We start from the raw sequence: 9447 nt of genomic DNA on the forward strand, positions 1-9447 counted from the left end.
GTGGTTTTGCTACTCCGTGTAGATCCTTTCTTTGTGAAACAATCCTCAGATGACATAATTAAAATCTGTTCTCTGTCTCCTGCCACACCCCTAACTGATACGAGGGAGGTGTTTGATTGTTGTGCCCAGCTTCAAGGCAAGATCAGAAATTGTGTCTTTTTGTCTGTGGGAGACAGGGATCATGGAGGGATCCTTTGGGTCTCCCTGGATAGAACTGGATGGAACCAAATGCTGGAGGTGGAGAAAAAGACCCCAAGGATGAGAAGCAGAGGGAAGGGAAGAAGGTCCTCCAGCATGGGTCTCAATTGCAAGTGATTCTGAGGGAAGGCCAGGTGAGGTGGCATGACAGCCCAGAGTGAAGAGCCCATTACAGTGAGCTGAAGAGTGGACAAGCCATTTCCAATATCTCAAGCCTGGAAGGGAATGTGGAAGTCTGCCTCATTCTCCTTGAGCTCTCTGTATATTAACCAGCTAAAGGTAAAGTTGTTTGACAATAGGTTCTTCTACCCCAGGGAACATGGCACTGGGATGGATATTTGTTTTCTCAAAAAAGTCAAAAATAATTGGAAACAACCAAATGTTCAATCGGGGACAAGGTTACATTTGTTCAGTGAAATATTATTTAGTTGTTGAAAATGATAACTATGTAGATAATGGTGTACATGGAAAATATCTTAATAGATCTATGTGTTAAAAAATGAATACAAATGGTCAGTATGCTGTGATAGCAGCTATGTAAAAGTAAATGCATGCTGATAAGAACTAGAAAGGAATATGTAAAAAAAAATAATTTCAGGATTAACAATGTTTGTATGAGTTAAGATAATGTAGGTAGTTGTAAAAGAAAAACTCTGAAATCTCAGTAGCTTAACACACTAGAAGTGAATTTTTGCTCAGGGCAAATCCAGTACCTATATAAAGGACCTAGGCTCCTTCCAGCTCATGGCTATGCCCTCCTCCAGGGCCTCCCAATCCCTTCCATTCAGCGGGTGGATCAAGAGCTAAACCCTAGCCCTCTTGGGCCTGAAGGTGTCCATCTTTATTTTCGCTCACATTTGATTGGTCTAAATGAGTCACGTGCCCCCTTCTTGATGCAAAGAGAGCTGGGAAATGTAGTGCTGGCTGGGCCATGGCATCCTTATAACAAGTCCACATACAGAAGGGAGCACAGTAAGTTAGCATACTTGAGTGCTTTAATGTTTTATTATTTAGTCATCTGTAACTGCCCCAGTGATATTTTTTCTCTATTTTAAGTTTTTTTCTTTAGTTTTGTTAGATGTATTTTTTTTTTAAAGAGAAAATTAAAAGACTCTTGTGTATTCTTTTATTTCAGGAAGTGAGACGGGGCATATAAACTCAGGAAATGGAGATGACAGGAATAGAAATGCTGGTAGGCAAAGCAAAAGCAGAAATTAAAGTGCATATCTTACTCAGTGCACGTCAGACTCAGTGTTTCCTCCCGTTTCCAACCTTTTGCTGGACTATTAGTTGTTATGGACTGAAATGTGCCGCCCACAAAATTCATGCGTTGAACCTCTCTACCCTGCAGTGTGGCTGTATTTGAAGACAGGGCCTTTAAAGAGTAATTAAAGTTAAATGAGGTCATAGGGAAAGGCCCTATTTCAGTAGGACTGGTGTCTTTGTAAGAGGAAGAGACACCAGGGATGAGTGTGCCTAGAGGAAAGACCATGTGAGGATACTCAGTGGGCAGCCGGCCATCTGCAAGCCAAGGAGAGAGGCCTCAGTAGAAACCAAACCTGTCAACACCTCGATCTCAGACATCCAGCCTCCAGAATTGTGAAAAAGTAAATTTCTGTTGTTTAAGACGCTCAGTCTGTGGCATTTTGTTATGGCAGCCCTAGAAAACTAATACATTACCTCTCCCTCTACCAACTTTTTATCAAGACTGCTTGCCTCTTAAAGCTCAGATAGTGTGCCACCTCCTCTGGGAAGCCCTCCCCTTACCCTAGCTGCATCGAATGTCTCTCCCTTGGGCTGTCTCAGTGTTCTAATGTTATTCCATCCACACTGCTTGGGAAATGTGCCTGTAATGCCATCTCCTTATCTTGGACATGAGTTCCACAACATGGGGGACCATATCTTTTTTTTTTTTTTTTTTTTTTTTTTTGAGACGGCGTTTCACTCATGTTACCCAGGCTGGAGTGCAATGGCACGATCTCGGCTCACCGCAACGGGGTTCAGGCAATTCTCCTGCCTCAGCCTCCTGAGTAGCTGGGATTACAGGCACACACCACCATGCCCAGCTAATTTTTCGTATTTTTGGTAGAGACGGGGTTTCACCATGTTGACCAGGATGGTCTCGATCTCTTGACCTCGTGATCCACCCGCCTCGGCCTCCCAAAGTGTTGGGATTACAGGCTTGAGCCACCGCACCCGGCCAGGGGACCATATCTTGTACTCCATGTACCTCGAACAGTGTTTGGCACACAGTGAGTGCCCACTAAACAAATGGCTAGCAAAGGAACGAAGGAACAACTTTTTTTCCTCACTCTGTCACCCAGGCTGGAGTGCAATGGCATGATCTTGGCTCACTGCAACCTCCACTTCCTGGGTTCATGTGATTCTCCTGCCTCAGCCTCTCAAATAGCTGGAACTACAGGTATGCACCACCATGCCCAGCTAATTTTTATAATTTTAGTAGCGATGGGTTTTTGCCATGTTGATTACGCTGGTCTTGAACTCCTAACCTCAGATGATGTGCTCGCCTTGGCCTCCCAAAGTGCTGGGATTATAGACGTGAGTGACTGTGCCTGACTAGGAACAAATATTTCTAAATGAACTACCCCAGAACCAGTGGATAATCATTTTGACTGATCAAACCTGGCCGGTGGCAGTCTTTGAACCATGTAGCAAAGAGTCAGAGATGCTTTTCTCCAGGTGCTGTCTGGGAAGACATGATCTGTGTCTGATTATACAGAGCTTAATAATACAGAGTGGCAATTCTGAATATGTTGAATGAGAAAGAGGATCTCTCTCCTTAGTATAGTGCATAATCTGAGACAGGATCAGAGGCTTTCAGGCATGGAAACCTATTTTTTTTTCTTTTGTACCTTTTGACATTGAGCCCATAGTGGCTTTCTTGCCTGGACTAAACACATAAACAGAAAATTTACTACAATAATAAATGACCCAGTATTTCCCTTTCTGGAAGGTGCTGTACCCTCCTTCCTCCCTAACAGATAGGATACTTAAAATTCTTTCTTTCAAGGTTCTCTTTGAGTTCCTTCTGCTCCGTAAATCCCAACCTGCCTACTGCAGCCACAGGAACAGAATTCTCACTGTTTTCTGGACCATGAATCACACTTTCCTCTTAAAGGCACCATAGGATGGTTGAGGTTGAGGTGATATCAGCAAAAAAGGTGGAACAAAGATCTTCAAAAATCATCTCCTCTATAGAAACAATGAGAACATTGACAAAAATGGTCAGAGCCAATGTTTTCCGAAATTAACCAGAGGCTTGGACCAATCTGATGAGCATTTATTCAAGAAAAACAGCTGTATCTTTGTGTGAAATGCAAGCTTTATGGCAATCTAATTGATCTTATTATCAGTGCCGCTCCTGAGCTCTGTATTATTAAACTTGAAAACCAATAGTCTGCAATCATGGCAAAAACCAGTGGCCTGGCAGGCACTGTGAAGGGAAGAACAGAGTCGAAGCTCCTTCAAAGCCTCATTTCCAGAGAAAATTGCCATTATCTGACTTGTCTAGTGGTTTCTGGAAGACCCCACTCACCAGACTGTCTTTATTTGATGTGACTGGTAGCTCCCCCAGTGTGAACAGCTTTTTCCCCCAGGGACAGTTGTCTATAACAATTAGGCAATTGTTTAACATTGTAGCTTCCCAATATGGTAGATAATAGTTTAGGGAAACAGGATACAAACCTAAAAGCTTAAAAGGAAAAGCTAGGAAATGAAATGTCCATAGGGCACTCTGAAAGCCTTTGACATAGTCTTGGGAATCTAGAATGCCAGGCACATGCTTAGGACTGTGCACAGGCCCAAGGGCTATACCCTGCTCAGGAAGGACCTGAGAAGGCCCTACATGCTCCATTTTGGCTAATTTTGAGACCCTGCATAAGCAGGAAGTGAAGACTAAGATTGGTTTGTAAACTGCCTGGCCAAGTGGTTATACCCCTAACATGACACAAAACTCCTCAGCAAAGACTGGGAGACTTATTGGTAATAGGCATTTAAGGAAATTTCTGCGCAATCTCTGGCTGACCACTGAGCTAACTGAACAAAGACTTCAATGGCCGCCTACAACAAAGGATGAGACTTCACAGAAGTAGTTCAGAAAAGTCACCAAGAAAACAATCACAGCAACAACAGACCCTGCAGAGAGAGAAGAATCTCATTTCCAGAGTTGCCACATTATGTTATTATAAATGTCTGGTTTTCAGCAACAGCGACAACAACAAAACACAAAACTTGCAAATAAACAAGAAAGTATGGTTGAAACACAGTGGGAAAGAAAACCCAGTCAATGGAAATTTTCCCTGATGGAGTCCAGATATTGGATTTACTTATTTAAAATGTTCAACTAGCTAAAGGAAACCATGTATAAAAAAATTAAAGATTAGAATGATGTTTCACCAAAAATAGAATATCAAAAAGAGATAGAAATTATGAGAAAGGACAAAATAGAAATTTTCAAGCCCTAGAGGGGCTTAACAACAGATTTGAGCATGTCGGTAAAAAAATTTTCCAGTCCAAGGACAGAGAGAGAGAGAGAAAACAAAGAAGTGAACAGTCCTGAGCTCTGTGGGATTCCACGAAGCATACCAACATACGCATACTGTGAATGCCAGAAGGAGAGGAGAGAGAGGATGGGGCAGAAAAAATATTTAAAAAAGTAATCATCCCAAACTCCCCAAACTTGATGAAAAGCATTACTCTATATATTCAAGAAGCTCAACAAACATCAAGTAAACTGAAAAGTGATTCACGCCTCAATATATCATAATCAAACTGTTAAAAGATAAAGACAAAGAGGAAATCTTAAAAGCAGTCGGAAGGAGGCTACTCATCACAAACACAGAATTCTCAACAAGATTCATCAGAAACTATGGAAGCCAAGGAGTCAGTGGGTGACATATTCAAAATGCTGAGAGAAAAGACTGTCAAACAAGAATTATTTCCAGCAAAATTATCTTTCAAAATGAAGAAGATGTCAAAATATTTCCAGATAAACAAAAATAGAGAGATTTTGTTGCTAGCAGATCTGGCTGAGAAAAAAATACTAAAGGGAGTCCTTCAGGTTGAAATGAAAGAACATTAGATAAAGATGAAGAAGGCCAGGTGCGGTGGCTCACGCCTGTGATCCCAGCAATTTGGGAGGCCGAGGTGGGTGGATCACGAGGTCAAGAGACTGAGATCATCCTGGCCAACATGGTAAAACCCTGTCTCTACCAAAAATGCAAAACAAAAAATTACTTGGGCGTAGTGGCAGGCACCTGTAGTCCCAGCTGCTCAGGAGGCTGAGGCAGGAGAATTACTTGAACCTGGGAGGTGGAGGTTGCGGTGAGCTGAGATCATGCCACTGCACTCTGGCCTGGTGAAAGAATGAGACTCCATCTCATAAAAAAAAAAAAAAAAAAAATGAAGAAATAAAGAGCATCAGTAAAGATAACTACATAGGTAAATATAAAAGGCAATATTAATGTATTTTTGTTCATAATTCTTTTTTTCTTTTAATGGATTTAAAAAGCAAACTGCATAAAGCAATGCTTATAAATTTGTATTAACTTTGTATGCCAATAACAACACAAATAATGAGAGGAGAAAATAGTGCTATATAAGAGCATAATTTTTAGATAATATTTAATTTAAGTTGGTATTAGGATGTTAATGGTAATCCCTAAGGCAGGTACTAAGATAATAACTTTAAGAAAAGGGGGCAAGGCTGGTGGCTCATGCCTGTAATCCTAGCACTTTAAGTGGCTGAGGCAGGTGGATCACCTGAGGTCAGGAGTTCAAGACCAGCCTGGTCAACATGGTGAAACCGTGTTTCTACTAAAAATGAAAATTAGGGCTGGGTGTGGTGGCTTGTGCCTGTAATCCCAGCTACTCTGGAGGCTGAGGAAGGAGAATTGCTTGAACCTGGGAGACGAAGATTGCAGTGAGCTGAGATAATGCCATTGCACTCCAGCCTGGGTGACAGAGCAAGACTCTGTCTCAAAAAAAAAAGAAAAAAATTGGGGTAAAAGAAATGATAATGAAATTAAAATAACATATGAGAAAATAATCACCACAAAAAAACAGTTATGGAGGAATAGAAGAATACAAAAAGACATAAGACATATATGGCAGACATAAATCTCACCAGTAATTGTATTAAATGGAATGGATTAAACAACTAAAGGACAAATATTGGCAGACGGGTAAAAAATGATTCAACTATATGCTGTCTACAAGAGATACATTTTAGATTCAAAGACACAAATAGGTTGAAAGTCAAGAAATGGGAAAAGATGTACCAGGCAAACAGTAATCAGAAAAAACTAGAGTGGTTAAAGTAATATCAGACAAAATAGACTTTAAGAAAAAAATTATGACTGGGTGTGGTGGCTCATGCCTGTACTCTCAGCACTTTGGGAAGCTGAGGCTGGTGGATCACAAGTTCAGGAGTTTGAGACCAGCCTGGCTAACATAGTGAAACCCCATTTCTACTAAAAATACAAAAATTAGCTGGGCATGGTGGTGCGTGCCTGTAGTCCCAGCTACTCGGGAGGCTGGGGCAGGAGAATTGCTTGAATCTGTGAGACGGAGGTTGTGGTGAGCTGAGATTGTACCACTGCACTCCAGCCTGGACAACAGAGCAAGACTCTGTCTCAAAAAAAAAAAAAAAAAAAAAAAAGGAAAGGAAAAAATTGTTACTAGAGACAAATGAAGACATTTTATAATGATTAAAGAGTCAACATATCAAGAAGATTTAACAATGATAAACACATGTGCACCTAACAGAATTTTAAAGTGCATAACACAAAAGCCAACAGAATTGAAGGCAGAAATAGACAATTCAACAATAATAGTTGTAGACTTCAATACCTTAATTTCAATAACAGATAGACAACCAGGAAGAAGATAAACAAGGAAATAGAAGACATGTGCAGTGTTATCAACTAAGTGGGCCTATAAGTAATCTACAGCATACTCTGCCCAACAGCAGAATACATATTCTTTTCAAGTGCAAATGGAACATTCTTCAGACCATATAGTAAGGCATATGGTAAGCCATAAACAAATCTCAATTAACTTACAAGGGTTGATATCATACAAAGTATGTTCTCCAACCCAATGGAATGAAATTAGAAATCAATAACAGAAGGAAATTTGGGAAAATCATACATTTGAAAAGATTAAACCACACACTTCTAAATAACCAATGAGTCCACGCAGAAATCACAAGGGAAATTAGAACATCCTTTGAATCAATGGAAATGAAAACACATCATACCAAAACTCACAGGATGTAGCAAAAATTGTGAATAGGAGGGAAATTTATAGATCTAAATTGCTTTAAAAAGCAAGATCTGAGTTGATAAACTAAAATTCTATCTTAAGAAACTAGAAAAAGGAAAGCAACTAAATTCAAAGCTAGCAGAGGAAGAAATAAATAAAATGTAGAATAGAAAAACAACAGAGAATATCAACAGAAACCAACAAGCTAAAAAAATTGCCAAACTTTAGACTGAGCAGGAAAAAGAGAGAAGATTCAAACTACTAAAATCATTAGTAAAATCAAATTTCTAAATTAAAGAGGAAACATTACTACCAAGTAAAAAAGATGACAAAATAATACTAGAAACAACTGCATACCAACAAATTAGATAACCTAGATGGAATGGACAAATTCCTATGTAGATGAAAAGTACCAGAAGTACCTAAACTGAGTTAAGGAGAGATAGGAAATCTAAATGAAAGTAAAGAGATTAAATTAGTAATCAAAAAACTTCCTACAGAGAAATGCCCAGGACCAAATTCATTGCTAAATTCTACCAAACCTTAAAGAAGAATGAACAGCAGTCCTTCACTTAGCCTTACAAGCATAGAAAAGCAGGGACCACTTTCCAACTCATTTAAGAAGCCAGTGTTACTGAGACACCTGTAACCAGATAAAGATATTACAAGAAAAAAACTACAGACCAACATTCCATGTGAATATGGAGACAAAAACCCTCAACGAAATACTAGTAAACCGAATCCAGCAACATATGAAAAGGATTATACACCATGACCAAGTGGGATTTACTCTAAGGATGCAAGGTTAGTTCAATGTGAAATCAACATAATATACCATGTGAATAGAGTGGAGAACTAAACCCACCTGATTATCTCAATAGACCCAGAGAGACCCTACGTCCAATTCCTCTCTGCTACTCACTGGCTTTGTTGCATTGAGTAAATGCCTTGACGTCTGGAGCCTTAGTTTCCTTAATGGTAAAGGATTAAATCAGTTAATATAACTAGCATAATCAATATATGCTAAAGTTTCCTATTGGCAAAGATGAGCGATTCTGATGCAGTCGGTCAGGAGTGGGCCCAGGAACATGCATGTATATTTAATTAGCAGGTTTCAATTGAAAAGAAAATGTATGTGTTAATCTTTCCAGTTTACAAAGACACATATGATCAAAATTCTCCTTCCAGCGGTGAATGGTTTCAGACATTTTCTGTGGCATGTGTTTTGTTCACTTGTCCATTGGTTGTGTGCTGCAGGGTACCCTGGGGACACGCATGCCTGGATTGAGACTCATCGTATGTGAAACATCTTGGTCACACCAGAGGATCAACAAACTGTAGTTCCTCCTCTTTTTTCTTGATATATTTCTTGTGGCTCTATACATTTGATGTTATTTGTCTTGCCATAAACTGGGTGCCTTGTCTACTGAGCTCACTTATATACCCCTTCGGAGGAGCGGGCCTATGTCTTCTGCTCCTTTTGTGCTTACCACAGAATCATGTGCATAGTAGCTGTGTAGATTTGCCTTTTAAAGATATTGTTGAGAATAGAAGATAATTGATAAGCTTAGAGAAACGATTTTGATTTTTTTTTTTTTAAATATGGAACACTTCACGAATTTGCGTGTCATCCTTGTGCAGGGGCCATGCTAATCTTCTCTGTAAACGATTTTGATTTTAAGTCGTAAGGTCACTTGGAATTGTTATTACCTGGCAGCAGCGTGCTGGCTTCACTAGCTATATATAATAGTCTAGTCTTCCTAGTAGCACTTAATTTACACAGTGGTAGTCCTTGGGCACCATGGAGTACAGAGTTACATTTAATAGCATCGCACAGAGCACATAGTAGGTGCTTAATGAGCAACTGGTGGATTCACAGAGGAGTGGCAAAATATGGGCTCATTTTTATCAGTGAGAGAACAAAGAAAAGCGCAGAAGCTGTTTGAGACATGAAAGATGTTAGTG

General features: G+C 39.8%; 1 pseudogene; it reads right to left on the bottom strand.

Annotated features, from left to right (window-relative positions):
• Window positions 1–9078: 9078 nt before the first annotated feature.
• Window positions 9079–9176, bottom strand: LOC116554240 (annotated as a pseudogene).
• Between the last annotated feature and the right edge of the window lie 271 nt (window positions 9177–9447).

This window comes from Sapajus apella, unplaced genomic scaffold (genome assembly GCF_009761245.1).
Source record: "Sapajus apella isolate SASKATOON/1434 unplaced genomic scaffold, GSC_monkey_1.0 scaffold13, whole genome shotgun sequence".
NCBI classification, from domain to species: domain Eukaryota; kingdom Metazoa; phylum Chordata; class Mammalia; order Primates; family Cebidae; genus Sapajus; species Sapajus apella.